The 17295-nt window shown below is 40.9% G+C and overlaps 1 long non-coding RNA gene across 8 annotated transcripts in view; it reads left to right on the top strand.

Annotated features, from left to right (window-relative positions):
- Positions 1-17295, top strand: part of LOC143648223 (uncharacterized) — a 38720-nt gene that overhangs the window by 8016 nt on the left and 13409 nt on the right. For 5 of the 8 annotated variants that reach the window (XR_013158464.1, XR_013158460.1, XR_013158459.1 and 2 more), the window contains exons 2-3: positions 1115-1371; positions 7950-8045. This is a non-coding gene — a long non-coding RNA (uncharacterized LOC143648223). Of the gene's footprint in view, positions 1-1114; positions 1372-6897; positions 6984-7949; positions 8046-17295 lie in introns of all 8 variants that reach the window. The other 3 variants (XR_013158465.1, XR_013158463.1, XR_013158466.1) reach the window with 3 other exon arrangements.

Below are 17295 nucleotides of genomic sequence, written 5' to 3'. Positions count from 1 at the left end.
AATAGAAGAAATATTCCAAACGCGGAACAAAAATACGAAGAGATGGAACTCATAAGGGCAAAATGAGAGACTAGGTGGCTAAGTCCGGAGAACCTAGAAGGTAAATAATTCCAGGAGCTCCAGGAGAAAAGTGAACAGATGAAGGGGCCTGTTCTAGTTTGCTAGCTGCCGACAGCAACACACCAGAGATGGATTGGTTTTCAATAAAAGGGGATTTATTTAGTTAATGTATAGTTCTTCAGAGGAAAGGCAGCTAACTTTCAACTGAGGTTCTTTCTTACATGGGAGGGCACAGGGTGATCTCTGCTGGCCTTCTCTCCAGGCCTCTGGGTTCCAACAACTTTCCGCGGGGTGATTCCTTTCTGCATCTCCAAAGGCCTGGGCTGAGCTGCAAGTGCTGAGATAAGGTATGCTGAACTGCTTGGGCTGTACTAGGTTGAACTCTCTCATTTAAGCACCAGCCAATTAAATCAAACATCATTCATTGCAGCAGGCACACCTCCTAGCCGACTGCAGATGTAATCAGCAACAGATCTGAGCTTCACATGCCACTGGCTCATGTCCACAGCAATAGAATTAGGCATCTTCATCTGGCCAAGTTGACACCTGAACCTGACTACCACAGGGAGGAAGTAGTTAAATAAATATTAGAAGATAATTGACCTGAATGAGAAAGACTTTGGGTCTGAAGATTAAAAACTCACAGGGTCATGAGGATTGAAAGCCACCTATTTAAGCCCATCTTGGTGAAATTCTTGAACTGCTGGTATAAAGAAAACCTGTTACACCCTTCATTACAAAGAGGAAAATGTTAATTACAAAGGAAAAAGGAAAGAGATTGCTGTCACACTTCTCACCTGCAGCGGGGAAATCCTGAAGAGAGGGATGACTTCTGTGAAGGACCAGAGCCAACCAGGGTGATGAAAAAGAACGTACCACTGGAGTACCTCAGTTGAAAAAAATTATCTAGAAAGAACCTTAAGCAAAAAAAAGAAAAAAATGAACCAAAACAGTTACCTCAAGATAGGAGAAGAAGGAGAGGGTTTGGTGGTGGGCAAGGGGACTTCTTTTCCTTAATCTCTCTCTCTCTCTCTCTCCATCTGTCTCGATACAGTTGCATCAGAAGCATCAGCTGAATCCCAGGGTAGCTTTGGAGCAGTTTTGAATTGAGACGAAGAGTCAGGGCCTTTTACCCTGGCCTTGACCGGTGATTGCATGCAGTTTGTCCCCGGAAAGGGAGCAGACCTGGATCTCTTCAGCTTAAGGCAATTCCTACGGAGGGATTCCGCTATGAGCCGTCAGCAGCCCGCCCTCCTGCAGCTGGAGGAAGACTGTGGTCAGCCCATGCAGCATCTCTGCAATGTGTGCCAGGTGCCGTTTATGTGAAATTATATATCCATGCTTATGTGACTATATGCAGTGGTGTACTGGTGTTTGACAATTGTCTGGGTGACGAGGAGACCCTGGGTTGTTGCTTTTACTGATTTCTGTGCTGTAAATATTCCTATCGTGGCCAATATCAAACATTCAAGGTGATGCTTCTGAACACGGAGCAGGGACGAGATGCACACAACTGCCTCTCCTGAGCCGGTGCAAGCACTGAGCACGCAGGGGGAAATTTGGGGAAAGTGAGGCACAGCTAACCACAGTTCTGGCATCTGGGAGTCTCATTCAGTAGGAGAGCTCTAACACTGCGAGTTTTCAGCTCATTTTCTCTTTTTTTTTCGTCTTTCTAACCCTTGTCCCTCCAGTCCTCTGCCTCTATTTCTCCCTCGACCCCAGTATGTGAGTGCTCTTGGCAAGCAGTTTTCCAGAAGGAATCTCAAATACTTCTCAATACTGAAGTATTAGTGACTTTCAACAAAGAGCTGCTTCTCAGTAGGTGGCTATGAGGTTCAACTGATAGTGCTTATCAGAGATGGAAAACTTTCTCTGTAAAGGACCAGTTAGGAAATATTTTTGTCTTTGTGGGACATATGGTCTCTGTTGCAACTACTCATCTCCTGCTGGCCATAATTTGCTGACTCTTGTTGTATGCGATATCACTTCTGTATAACTGTTAATTATGGTTATTTTAAAGAGCCAAGTGGAAAAAATCTCTTAACTCTAGATATTCAGACAGACCAGCTCAGGGGAGCAATTTAGGACTTGGGGAAGTTTTGCAGTTCAGCTGGTTTTGTGCATGGAAACTTACCTAGGAATGTTTTTTTTTTTTTTTTTACCTTCTTTTTATCCAGGGTACAAAAAAAGTGAGAAAAAGGAGTCCCTAGATAAGAAACAACAAAGCAAAACAAATGAACCAACAAAAAAACCAAAAGCAAATCTATATTTATTAGGGTTCTGTCAGTTCAGAATTTGGGAACACATATCTGGGAAGAGGCTAACAACTCACCACCGCATTGTTTCTACAGAAAGATTTAGTTAATAGATTAACAGAGTAAAGCAGATCAGGCAAGCAGGAGCCTTTACATAGCTCGGAAATGCTTTAGCCTTCCAGCACATGAATTATTTGAATGCGAATATGAAAGCCACAATTTTTCTATTCATAAAAATGAGTCATATTGGAACTTTTTCGGCAAGACATGTTGAGCACCTCCAGTATCTTGGAATATACACTTGTTTCCATTTCCTGGCTGCTAAAACAAATGCCACACATGGGTTGGTTAAAAAAAAAGGGGGGTAATTGATTGGCTAACTGTTTTGAAGCTAGAACAAAAACAAAATTGAGGCATCAGCAGGGAGGGTGATACTTTCCCTCAAAAGATGGTGGAATTCTGGCGCTGCCTGTCAGTGAGCCCTGTCCTTGGCTTTTTCATCACACAGCGGGGCAGATGGCATTGTCTTCTCCTTTCTTTTCTGAGTTCTATTGACTTCCAGCTTCTGGCTGCTTCTGTGGTTTCTCTGTCTGTGTCCAATTTCCTTTGCTTATAAGGACTTCAGCCTTACTGGATTAAGGCTCACCCTCATTCAATTTGGGCACACCTTCACTCCTACCATCTTCTAAGGTCCTATTTAGAAATGGGTTCACACCCACAGCACCAAGGGTTGAACTGAATATGCATTTTGTGGGGGACACAGTTCAAAACTCAACAACACTATACATGTAGTTTTTTTGTTTTTCTTCAGATATATTTGGAGCAAGTCTATGTTCTCTTGGCTTCAATTTTTCCATCTTTAAATGAGTAGTTTAGACTTCTTAGATAGCCTTCTGATTTTATGGTATAGACTCCTAAATTTCTCTAAAAAAATTTAAGTTCCCTAACTAAAAAGAAATGTCCTGCTTTCTGATTACTTCTTGTCTTGTGTTAGCCTCTTTAACTCCACAAGACGGGAGTACAGGAGGCCACTTCCTTTTTGGCTTTCAGTTGTCTTAAGATTATATATACATATGAATGTGTACGTGTGTGTGTGTGTGTGTGTGTGTGTGTTTACATTTTGGTGGTGGTGGGGCTATTTTCTAATAGAAAGGTCTTGTCTTATCTACAATGCTTTGCTTATAAACTCCATCAGAGTATAAGAAAACCCTACTAATCACTGTTGAATATCATGTTTCTCTCTGTAATAGCCATTAAAGCTGTACTTTGTTGACATTCCCTGGTGACCAGGAAACTCAGAACTAAATTTAGTGTTCAGATGAGACCACCCTGGTTGCATTGCAATTATCTCTCAGTCATTTTTAACCTTTTCTAGATTCACAGATTTTTTTATGGGAATCTGATGGAAGCAAAGGGGAATCCACCAGGAACCAACCAGGCATATATGTACACACAATGCACAGAGGGGATTTTGAAAATCTTCAACTACCATATTATGTTTTATTTGTGTTACTATATGATGTCCCCTCATTCCACCTGATATGACCAAAGGTACTGACGTACACAGGGAATTTTGGACACAGAAGGCATGCAGACAGGGTTGGAAGGCTTGGTTTGTTTGATGCAAAGGGTAGGAGATAGTCAGTTTTCTGACAAGGGTATTTCTCCAGTAATGTACCACAGTTCTGTTTTACATTGTACGAAAAAGCATTAGACTAAATTAAAAGTTGGGTTTAAGCTTTAGTTTTACCACTAGTTAGTTCTGACCTTAAGCATATCCTTCTACTTCACTGAGCCTCCATTTTCTTAGCTGTAATCAAGAAAACTACACTTGGAAGGTAGGAGATTAAGTGAGATTGAATGTGGAAATGATGGGCACACTCTTTTTCTTTCAATTGACAAATCTTCATGCACCTGCATTCTTTGCATGGTGTACAATCAATGGCTCACAATATCATCACATAGTTGTGTATTCATCACCATGATCATTTTTTTAGAATGTTGTATCACTCCAGAAAAAGAAATAAAAAGAAAAAAGGAAAAACTCATACATACCATACCCCTTGCCCCTCCCTCTCATTGACCACTAGTATTTCTATCTGCTCAGTTTATTTTACTCCCTATCTCCCCTATTATTTGTTTCTTTTTTATCCATTTTTTTTAAAAATTCATCTATCCATTCCCTGAATAAAAGGAACATAAGAAGCAAGGTTTTCACAATCACACAGTCACATTGTAGGAGTTATAGCTTTATACAGTCATCTTTAAGACTCAAGGCTACTGAATGGTGCAACGGTGGCTCAGTGGCAGGATTCTCATCTGCCATGCGGGAGACCCAGGTTTGATTCCCAGAGCCTGCCCATGCCAAAAAAAAAAAAAAAAAATCAAGCTATTGGAACACTGTTCAACAGTTTCAGGTACTTCCCTCCAGCCACTCTAATACACAATAAACTAAAAAGGATTATCTATATAATGCATAAGAATAACCTCCAGAGTAACCTCTCAACTCTGTTTGAAATCTCTCACCTGCTGAAACTTTATTTTGTCTCATTTCTCTCTTCACCCTTTTGGTCAAGAAGACTTTCTCAATCCCGTGAGGCCAGGTCCAGGCTCATTCCTGAGAGTCCTGTCCCACATTGCCAGGGAGATTTATACCCCTGGGAGTCATGTCACATTTAGGTGGGGAGGGCAGTGAGTTCACCTGCCAGGTTGGCTTAGAGAGAGAGGCCACATCTGAGCAATAAAAGAGGTTCTCTAGGGGTGACTCTTAGGTATAATTTTAAGTAGGTTTAGCTTGTCCTTTGCAGGAATAAGTTTCATAGGAGCAAACTCCAAGATCGAGGGCTCAGCCTGTTGATTTGGTTGTCTCCACTGCTTGCGAGAATATCAGAAATTCTCCACATGGGGAAGTTGAATATTTCCTTCTTTCTCCTCAGTCCCCCAAGGGGACTTCACAAATACTTCTTTATTCACTGCCCAAATTACTCTGGGATATACTGGGGCATTACACTGGACAAACCAACAGATGGGTGCACTCTTAAGCATGGTACAGAGGAGGGAGGTTCAGTAAACCTGAGAACTCAGGGTCCATCAGCAGCTGTCAGACTAAACCATGGCCATAGGAAGGACATGCAGAGTTCACTGTCTTTGCTTTGTACAGCAGTTGTCACTTGCCTGCATGGACCAGCAGTTCTGTGTTTCCATTCATTTCTGCTTGCTCCAGGAATAGGAGAAACGTTTAGGGAGGCTCTAACATGGATTGAAATTAGTTTGTAGAAAGTGCCAGGCCATTGAGGCCACAGGATGTATGTCTGGGATGCCTGTGAGAAATGCCTTCATCTACCACAAATGCTTTCGTCTTCCATCTTCCATACTTGCACAAAGTTAGCCACTTTTTTAACAGTCCAATTCAATCACCTGTCCTTATATGACCCCGTCCCTGACTCTGTTCTTTTCTCCTGTGCGTAGGTTTCTTGTCCATCAGATTCCAGTAACATGTACTGCTCAGTCTGTTAATCTGTTATTAAAGTTCAGTTAGTTTACTGAGCGCCCATGATATGAAAACCTTTGTTCTATTCATTATCATATATTGCCTTGATACCCTTTTTACAGATGGTTCATCTTTGTGTCCTACTCCTTAAGATCATATACATGCATCTCCCACACCACCCAGCACGTGGCGTTGACAGCTCACCGTATGTGCATGAATCAACCTACCCTGACTGGAGCTCTGGTATAATACAGCAGTAAATAGAGGACATATTCATAAAAGTTATACATATCCACTTTAAAAAGTTGAGAACACATACTAGTAAAAATATAATCCCACCATCCAGAAACAACTGCTATTAATATTTTAGTGTATTTCATTTTCACCTTCATCGATCCATATCTCTATGTACCTAATTTGGAACATACTGCATGTAAAGTTCTATACCCCAAATTTTCCCTTGCCATTAAAGTTTTTGTAAATATGATTTAAAAGGGTGTGTTATGTGCCATTATATTGATGAACCATAATTTACTTATTAATTTCCTTATTAGACATTTAGGTTCCTTTCAATTTTTTCACTATTAAAAACAACATTTTGCACAGTTATATGATGATATTGTGAACCATTGATTGTACACTTTGGATGATTAGCTAAGGTTCTCTAGAGAAACAGAATCAGCAGGAGATATCCATAGATATAAAATTTATAAAAGTGTCTCATAACTGTGGGGATGTAGAGTCCAAGGTCTGTAGGGCAGGCCGCAAGCTGGTATCTCCAATGAAGGTGCTCAGTGAACTCTCAGGAAAGGCTGTCTGGACAACCGTGGGAATGTTAAGGGCCCAAGATCTGCAGGGCAGGCTGTGGAGCTGGCGATTCCAATGAAGGGTCTGGATGAACTCCACAGGAGAGGCTGGCTGGCTGAAGCAGAAAGAGTGACTGTCTCTTCTGAATCCTCCTGAAAAGCCTTCTGGTGATTAGATTAAATGTCACTCATTGCAGAAGGCACTCCTTTTAGCTGATTACAAATACAATCAGCTGTGGATGCAGCCAATGTAATCATGATTTAAGTCCATGAAATGTCCTCATAGCAGCAGACAGGCCAGCACTTGCCTGACCAGACGACTGGGAACCACCACCTGGCCAAGTTGACACATGAACCTGACCATGACACATGGTATGTAAAATATATAATATGCAGCAATTAAAAAGAAAGTTCGAATGGTCATTGCCCAAATATCCCTGAAGATTGGGAGAAGGATCAAATGAAAGGGAGGACATATAACAGAGAAGATAAGATTTAACAAATGGTTGTGACTACTGAATCACTATATTGATATTTCTGATTAATTTCTAGTATATTAGAACAGCTAGAAGGAAATGCCTGAAATTGTGGAATTGTAACCTATACCATACTTTTAAATTTGCTGTATCATTACTTGTTAAGCTGTAATTTGAAATTTACCACTTTTCTGCCTATATATTTCACAATAAAAATATTTAAAAAAGAGAAAAAATTTTTTTATATACATGTCTACATATATACCTTATTTTTCTTGATGTATTCATGGAATTTAAATTACTATCTAAAGGATATGGAATTTCCGATGTTTTTGGTTTATATTGCCAACATGCTTTCAGAAAGACTTATCCTTTCTAGTCCCCCCAGCAGAGAAGGAGAGTGACTGATTTATTATTCCTACACTTTTTCAATATTTACAAATTTGATTACAGTATATGTGGTTTTAATTTTGTTTTTGCATTTCTTTGACCACTAGTAAACTTAAACATAAGTGATATTTCTTAGTCTCTGAATTTTCTGTTTGTTTTCTGACCATTTAGAAAATGGAAACACAGGTATTTTTCTTATTGGTGAACTACAGATGCCTTATTGAAGGGTTTTAAAACCAATTAAAAATCAGCAACATAGTTTTTCATGCCACACCATCAATGGCCACCTTAGAGAAAGCACCAATTCCAGATATAATTCTCCCAGTTCCATCAAATACAACCTTGATTAGTTTGGGTTATTGAGACATTTCTTCCTTAGACATAAATCACTCAAGAAAATGCTAGTGCAGTTTTTTCAACAACACGTTTTCTTTCTGTTAAGTGAATCCTTTGTGCTGGAATATATTTGCAGGTCCGACAAACTAAATGAAGCTGATGACAGAGATACACGTGCATGGTCTGATGGCAAAGCAAGAATGTGAAGACCTCTGTGGCACAGTTGCAGGAGGTCAGTCTAGATGTAGAATTCCCTTCCCTCCCCTCCCCTCCCCTTCCCTCCCCTCCCCTCCCCTCCCCTCCCCTCCCCTTCCCTCCCCTCCCTTTCCCTTCCCTTCCCTTCTCTATTCTCCCTCTCCTTCTCTTCTTTCCTCTCCTTTTTTTCTTTTTGTAATTCTAAGGTGTTAGGAATGGTTTGACTTATTAGACACATTTTTTCCCAGAAAATCTGTTTTATATACTTTCTTCCAGGTAATATAGATTTCTGAAAACACTGTAAAAGTAGGTCTTCTCTTAAGATGCATAAGGAAGATTCATTACAGAAACTTCAAATTTTTTTTTTTTAAAACAGGCTTGAACATCTCCCTTGAGATGGGTGTTAGCATTGTTTTGATTTTATAGATAAAGCTTAGAGAAGTTAAATAATTTCCTCAAGGTTGAGTGACAGCACTCAGGATTCCCTAGAGAAACAATCAACAGGAAATATCTGTAAATATGAGATTTATAAAAGTGTCTCACGCAACTGTGGGTACGCAATAGTCCAAAATCTGTAGGGCAGACCATGAGGCTAGCCACTCTGAGGAGATTCCTTGAAGAGTTCTACAGGAGAGGCTGACTTGGCTGAAGAAGGGAAAATTCTCTCTTAAAAATCTTTAACTGATTGGATTATCTTGCTTGCAGATGATACACCCTTAGTTGCTCATATATGTAATGAGCCACAGATGCAATCAAATGACTGATGAATTAATAAACCAGCCTCCTGGTTTATCAACTAGCCACAAAATATCCTTGCAGTCAGGCCAGTACTTGCTTGACCAGACAACTGGGCACCATCACCTGGCCAAGGTGACACCCAACCAACACAGTCCACCCCTTGTCAACATAACAGTTATACACATCACTTTAAACCATTCTTCATATCTAAATAGACTATAATAATGGACATATGTTTGTCTACAAATACTCAACTGTCCTGCATACAACCAGAAATGCACCAAATCTCTCCAGAATAGGGTTCAAGTCCTTAGGTAACATTCACTCTTAAACTTCATATCCTATAACTTAGACATGATATACCAGAAACAGAAAGGCTTTTAAAAAGGGGAACTTATTAAGTTACAAGTTTATAGTTCTAAGGCCATGAAAATGTCCTAGATAAAGCAAGGCTATAGAAATGTCCAATCTAAGGCATCCAGGAAAAGATACCTTGGTTCAAGAACGCCAATGATGTTCAGGGTTTCTCTCAACTATAAAGGCACTGTCTGTTAGCTTTCTCTCTAGGCTTCTTATTTTATGAAGCTCCCGCAGGGGCGTATTCCTTCTTCATCTCCAAAGGTCTCTATCTGCTTGTGCTCTGTGGTTCTCGTGGCTCTCGCTATCAAGATAATCTTATCAAGTTTCCAACCTACAGTACTGAATAGGGATTAAAAGAAATGGCTGCTTCCAAAAGATGGATTAGAATTAAAACATGGCTTTTCTAGGGTACATAATCCTTTCAAACTGGCATCTGTACAAATACAAACATACTCATAACAAAACAAGAAGGAAATATTTATACCATTATTGACCTTGTTCCTGTAACTGGTCACATGGTCGTAGTTCATATTTATTACTACCTTCTTCTACTACCCATTCCATGCTCCTTTTACCCTCAGCAAGCATTCAGCTGGCCATGGTTCATTGCTTGGTGGGGTGACCCAAACCTTCATTATTGAAGTTAGTTTCTGGGCCATTGGTAGTCCTGCCTGAATTGGGTTGTTGCACTTTTCCACTGACTTTAATCACAAGGCATGGTACTACGAAGAGATACCTCCCCTGTATTCTAGGAAAACTCTTCTTTAGCCCCAATACGTAGTTGCAGTCCTATTCCCATTGATAGTCAGGATCAATCACCCCAGCCAGTTCAGTAATCTACTACCTTGCTGTTGATTCAGAGGCATGAGAAGCCCAAAGTGGTCAGGTGGCAGTCCTAATTTCCAGTTCAATGTAATCATTGTTGTGTCTACCTCTTTTATAAGTAAGACCTCTAGATTAACTGAGCTTAAGGTTACAGGGACAGGATTCAGAAATTTTTCTAGTGGATTATTAGGGGTTATAGTGAGTGGTGCCACTCCCATTTCCACCCTTTGATGGAAAGTGGCTGTAGCCAGGTCAGCCTTGATGAGTAAAAGCCCATGTTGTTGAGCCTAAGCATAACCTCCATCCCTACCATTTTGCCCACTTTGTTCATAAGCCCTTTGAGCAGTGGCAGGAGTGGCTGGGGAAAGACTTGTATCCACAGAACTTATCCACTTACTAAAACCTTCATCTGCTGAAGTCACCCTCTGGTACAAACGTATCTTCATGTTTTTTGTCCACTCAGGATGGTCTATCCACATACCTTTTCTCTTGACCTCTCTGTCACCAATTTTCTCAATTATGTTCCTGCCAAGTCCCTGACCATCCAGCCAAACCATTAGCAACCACCCATAAGTCAGTATACAAATACACCTCTGGCCAGTTCTTCCACACAAAATGAACAACCAAGTGCACTGCTTGAAGTTCTACCTACGAGAGGATTTCCCCTCACCACTGTTCTTCAGGGACATCTCAGAAAGGGGCCATAGTGTCTCAGCTGTCCACTTTTTGGTGTTACCTGCATATCATGCAGAAGCATCTATAAACCAGGCCTGAGTTTTCTCTTCCTCAGGCAACTGAGGAACTCAACTGAATTCTTGTGGAATTCCCTAAGAGGCCATATCTCTGGGTTGGGAAGAGAAAGTAAAATGGCAGGAGTGGGGACCATGTAACTTACTTGTAGCTTCAGGACCTACTTAAGCCCTACCTCTCATATGACATTTCCATTTTATGATGGAGTGCTGCTGTGCATGCCCACCCTTATTGATTGGTGTGTTGGACAACACCCAGCTCATGATAGGCAACTCAGGTGTCATGGTAACTTGGTGGCCATGGTTAAGAGTTCAATCTCTATTAAGACCCAGTAGCAGACCAAAAGCTGTTTCTCAAAAGGAGACTAATTAGCTCCAGTGGAGGTAAGGCTTTACTCCAAAATCCTAAGGACTTGCATTGTGATTAGCCTAAGGGGCCTACTAAAGGTCCTGACAGTATCTCCACTTGCACTGACACTTCCAGCACCATTGGCTCTGCTGGATCATATGGCCCAAGTGGCAGAGAAGCTTGCACAGTAGCCTGGACCTGTCTTGAAACCTCCTCTTGTTCCCCTACTCAAAGCTAGCAGCTACTCTGATCAATCAGTAAACGGGCCACAGTAGCATACCCAAATGACGAATGTGTTGTCTCCAAAATCCAAAGAGGCCAAATAGGTGTTGTGCCTCTTTTTTGGTTATAGTAAGAGCCAGATGCAATAGCTTATCCTTCATCTTAGAAGGGATATCTCGACATGCCCCACACCACTGGACACCTAGACATTTCATTGAGGTGGAAGGCCCCTGTATTTTTGTTGTATTCATCTCCCATTCTTTTCAAACCAAAGCTCTTAATTTGATAGCAGACACCCTGCAAGGTGGAGAATTTAGTTTATGATGTAAATCTGCTACTTGCATAATGAGATTCTGCATCTGGTTTTCAGAGTTCTCAAGTCTGCGACCACAGGAAATAAGATTTTCTTTAAGAGTACACATAGAGACTTTGACATCTTACATATGGTGTTTAAGTTGTCAATTTGAAGCCCTCAGTTCATCACTTTCTCTCATAACTGTATCCAGTGTATCTAAGAACCACAACCCAATATCATTATACTCCTTAACTCCACAAAACTCCCTTGAGGTGTCAAAAACACTCCCACCCAGAGTCTTGCCGTGTATAAGCACACAATTAGCAGAATCAAATGGTGAGATTTTGCATATCTCTATTGCTAACTCATGCCATGGATGATCAGGGCCAACTTGATTATTGGAAATAGAGTCCTTAGTGCCTTTGAGTCTAATCAAAGTAGAAAACCAATTGCAAAAACCCATTTTTGAGATTCTGTTTCTCATGAACCACTCCTAGCACCAAGCTGTACTAGTCAAGATTCTCTAGAGAAACAGAACCAACAGGAGATATCTGTAAATATGAGATCCATAAAAGTGTCTTACACAACCATGTGGATGCAAGAGTACAAATTCTGTAGGGCAGGCTGTGAAGCTGGCAACTCTGATTGAAATTCCTAGACGAACTCCACAGGAGAGGCTGGCTGGCTGAAGAAGTGAAAATTCTTTTTTCTCCCTTTGAAGTCTTCAACTGATTGGGTCAAACCTAACTGATTAGATTCTCTCATTTGCCAAAGACATACCCTAGTTGATTGTAGATGGAATCAGCCACAGATGCAATCGACTGACTGATGATTTAATAAACCAGCCTTCTGGTTTATCAATCAGCTAGAAAATATCCTTGCAGTAACAGGCCAGGGCTTGCCTGACCAGACAACTGGGCACCATCATTTGGCCAAGTTGACACTGGAACCTAACCATCACAAGCACCAAAACTTGAACCCAGTTCTGCTGAGTCCAAAGTACACACCCCTGTCTGTGCCATTTGGCTGGCCTTATTGCAGTCCCTAACTGTGTGTGGTTTGGAGAGCTGGTCGCGGTTCCATGAGTCAGGCAGTACAGCAGCCAGGGCACAGTGGTGGGACATTTGCCAGATTATTGGACCATGGGGTTGGAAGAGTCAACAAACATGAACAAAGAAGTAGCCTTAATGAAGGCCAGAGTGACCATCTTCCTGACGAAACTGTCAACTGGAAGACTGTATAGGAAGGGACACATTGGTATAAAAAGATAAAGAAGATGTGTGGTAAAAGGAATTCAGGTTTTTCCCCTTTCCCTTTGCAAAGATTTCAGGAGCTCCATGTGTGGTTAGTCTGTTTCAGAGGATTGTGAAATGCTGTGGGATTTCGAGGACGACTGAGAAGGAACCTTGGGCCCCGGGAAGATGGAAGTGCACCGTGGGAGGCTCTCCCAAAGTGGGGAAATGAGGGCTCAGCAGTCAGGGGGATGAGCTTCAGGCATTGTGGGGCCTGAACAGGCGGGAGAAGTGCCAAGAGATTGACAGGGGAATGGAAGCTTCTGCTTCAATGCTGTTCATCTCGTGTGCGTTGAATTGTTTCATAGAGTTTCCCAATGTAATTGCAAATAGTGCTCTCAAAAGCTGGAACATGGGGGCTGGCAGGAGTTACTTTCTGGTTTGGTGGGTTAGATTCTTTAAGGCAGTGGGTTTCATATTTTTTTGGACTATGGCTTACATGATACCTTTTCTGTCACAAGCCAGTGACACGTACGCACACATATAAAGCCAAAACAAGATTTCATGAATCAAAACTTATCTTCAATATGCAAGATGCACTTGGATGTTTTCTATTCTATTTCATTTAAGCAAAAGTGCTGGCACCTATCACTTTACTGATTTCAAAATACACTAGTGGATCGTAATGAATTGAGTAAAAAACCACTGTTCTAAGTGGTACCATGTATTAACAAAACAGGAAGTGCCCAGATGTTAGACATTTCATAGGCCAAAATCAAGAGCATGAATGTGGCATGTAGAATTTTCGTCCAGGGAGAAGAGATAAAAACAGATATTTTAATTCTAGTTAACTGCTGCCCATATAGCTTGGAAATGACTTCCACCAAGGTGCATTTGGGATTATACAGAATGTGGCTGTGCTAGGCCAGGTTTGGAGGCCCATTCTGAAGAAGGGCAGAAGTTTTCTGAGTACAACTTTAAGCTCAGTCTTGCTAAGCCTGAGATAAGGCGCCATCCTCACAAGCTTCCCAGGATTTCTTGGCTGTGCACACAAAAGAGAACCGGGCTTTTCTTGTTTGGGTCTTTGCTCCTTCCCATTTGATTGAATTTGAAGAGGAACTGTTTGCCTTTGGTTGCACATCCTGAATTATGATCAGGATGCTGCTGGCACAGAAAAACGGCTCCTACCCTTGCCTGAAATAACTGAACAGGGAAGCAGAATTCCTCCCCTCTCCAACCTTAAAGAAAGAGGCTCATAATTTATGGTGTGCTGGCAATACATCAAAAGTCAATTCAGTCACTTACAGTAAAATCAAAGAGGGCAGAACAATGAATATAAAGTGAGGTTAAAACACCACATTAAAGGAACAAATTGTTCAGCTGACACCAGAATAATGATGCTTGCATATTTGTTAGCCCGAGTCAAATAGCCTCCAGAGATGTTTTCCCCACTATGGGATATCAGAAAGGGTTTCAGTTCTTCAACTCAACAAATATGATTTGCTTGAACTCTGTATCAGAGACTTTGCCACCAGAGAATGCAAAGTGGAAAAGGACAGAATGGTGGTCCTCAAGGAGCTCGACTATTGGATTTGGAGACTAATAATTAAATAAGAATATTGAAAGAACAGCTGCATTATATGGAAGGGTAAGCAGCCCCAAATAGCCAAAACCATCTTGAAAAAGAAGGACGAAGTTGGAGGACTCACGCATCCTTATTTTTTTTTTTTTTTTTTTTTTAAGGAAAGACAGAGAGAAGGAAGGAAGGATAGAAGGAAGGAAGGAAGGAAGGAAGAAAGGGAAACATTTTTAAACATTTTCTTGTTTTATTGTATTTTGTTTTTCCGTTTTTTGTTACATGGGCTGGGGCCGGGAATCGAACCGAGGTCCTCTGGCATAGCAGGCAAGCACTTTGCCCGCTGAGCCACCGCGGCCCACCCACGCATCCTTATTTTAAAACTTATTATAAACCTACAATAATCAAAATCGCATGGTACTGGCGTACAAACCAATTTCTACTGAATTCAGTGTTTAGAAATAAAACCCTCACACTTTTGGCCAAGGGATCTTTGACGAGGGTGCAGAGTCCACTCAGTGAAAGAAGAATAGTCTCTTCAACAGTTGGCGCTGGGAAAACTGGATAGCCATATGCAGAAGAATGAAGGCGGACCCTACCTCATACCATGTACAGAAATTAACTCAAACTGGACCAAAGATCTAGATATAAAAAGTAAAACTATAAAACTCCTTGAAGAAAAATAGGAAAACATCTTCCAAATCTTGAGTAAGGCAGCATTTACTTAGACTTTCCACCAAAAACATGGGCAACAACAGCAAAAAGAATAAATGGCCTTTATCAAAATTAAAAACTTTTGTACATCAAAGGATTTTATCGAGAACGTAAAAAGATAATCCACAGAGGATCTGTGGCCCGTGCCACGCTTTGGGATCTGTTCTATAATTACTTCTTAAAATGTGCTTTTTTGTAGATATGTTATATTTCACAATAAAAATAAAAATTAAAAAGAAAAAAGAAGATAATTCACAGAATGGGAGAAAACATTTGGAAACCAAATATCTGATAAGGTATAATACCCAGAATGGATAAAAACCTCCTCAACTCATAAGAAAAAGAAAAAGAACCCAATAAAAAAAATGGGGAAAAGACTTAGACTTTTATCCAAAGAAGATACACAAATGAATAATAAGCATATAAAAAGATGCTCAAAATCATTAGCCATCAGGGAAATGCAAATCAAAACAGCAAAAAATGCCACCTCACATTTATTAGAAAGGCTGCTATTACAAAACCAGACAAATAACAATGTTCAAATGGATGTAAAGATTAGGAGAACACACTCATTCTTTGTTGGTGGGCATGTAAAATGTGCAGCTGCTGTGGAAAACAATTGACAATTCCTCAGAAAGTTAGGTATAGAATTACTATATGATCCAGCCATCCCACTTTTAGGTAAACACCTGAAAGAATTGAAAGCAGGGACATGAACAGATATTTGCACACTGGTGTTCCTCATGGTATTATTCACAATTGCTAAAAAGGCAGGAGCAGGGGGTGCAAAGGTAGTTCAGTGGTAGAATTCTTACCTGCCATGTGGGAGACCCAGTTTCAATTCTTGGCTCATACACTTCCTAAACAAACAAATGAAAAAACAAATAAACAAAAAAATTCAGCAAATGGTGCTGCAATAATGGAATACTCACATAGAAAAAGAATAAAATGTTACCCCCGCCATACAGCATACAAAAAAAAAAAAAGGCAGGAGCAACAGATGAATGGATAAACAAAACGTGGTATATACATACAATGGAATATTACTCAACTGTGAAAAGAAATGAAGTTCTGATACATGCTACAAAATGGATGAACCTTGAAGATATGTTGAATAGAGTAAGTCAAATGCAAAAGGACAAATACTGCATGGTCTCACTTATATGAAATATACGGAATATGCAAATTCATAAGGTTAGAAACTAGAATACAGGTTACCAGGGGCTGAATGGGGGAAGGATAAAAAGGAACATTTTAGACTGTATATGTTACCGCACACACACACACACACACACACACACACTCACACACACAAACCCATAGAACTATACAACACAAAGAGTGAACCCTAATGGATGCAGCAGGCTTTGTAAGACCACCACTCCCCACTGCCCCATGTAAAATGGAAACAGTGTCAGGCAATCAGAACATTTCCTTGCTTGCTTCTGTGCCTGCCCTCTATAAACCCCTACTTTCCACCCTCTCAGTGGAGCTCCTTTTTACATGTGGTTTGGTAGCTGCCCCATTCATGAATCCTAAACTTCGGTGGGAGCAGGCCCTGCTGACACCTTGATTTCAGACGACTAGCCTCCACAACTGTGAGACCAAACATCTGTGTTGTTGCAAACCCCCCAGGTTGTGATAATTTGCTATAGCAGCTCTCAGAAACTAATACAGGGAACTTCAAAGGATTTGTATATATGGGGTTGGTATGAAGGTTGTGGAGGGGCAAAGATGAGGTTCCTTTGCTTATTTTTACATCTTTGAACTCCATCATTTCCTGGCATCTAGAAATTACCATGGAAAGCCACTAAGTTGTGAAAGCAAGTCTAGTCTGAATAGAAAGGATTAATAACTGGCTCAGTCAGATCTGATTCTTGAATTTAGCCAATCTTGTTTTGTCTTGAAGATTGGAGTTGGAAGGGAAATGGGGGAAAGTTGAAGCTCATGAATGAATTGGTTGAAATATTTGATGGATATAGTGTTTGCAGGTGAGGTGCTGTTGGGAGTAAGTAGGAGGGCATGGAATGGGCCACTGACTTTCTCTGTGCTGGAGTTTTTGTGTCTGCCTCACAGAGTTGGGCAGTGTGTGTCTGCCGCTCACCCTAAGTCAGAGCCACTGGCCCCTGGTAGTGCCCAGTGAGGTATTTTCTCCAAAGGTTAGGATCAGATGTTCTATCTGGGCCCTCAGTGTGGTATAGGGAGGTAGCCACTGTCCCAACACATG

Source organism: Tamandua tetradactyla, chromosome 10 (genome assembly GCF_023851605.1).
Source record: "Tamandua tetradactyla isolate mTamTet1 chromosome 10, mTamTet1.pri, whole genome shotgun sequence".
Taxonomy (NCBI): domain Eukaryota; kingdom Metazoa; phylum Chordata; class Mammalia; order Pilosa; family Myrmecophagidae; genus Tamandua; species Tamandua tetradactyla.
Note: the sequence above shows the minus strand (reverse complement) of the source record. Positions and strands in the feature narration are given on the sequence as shown.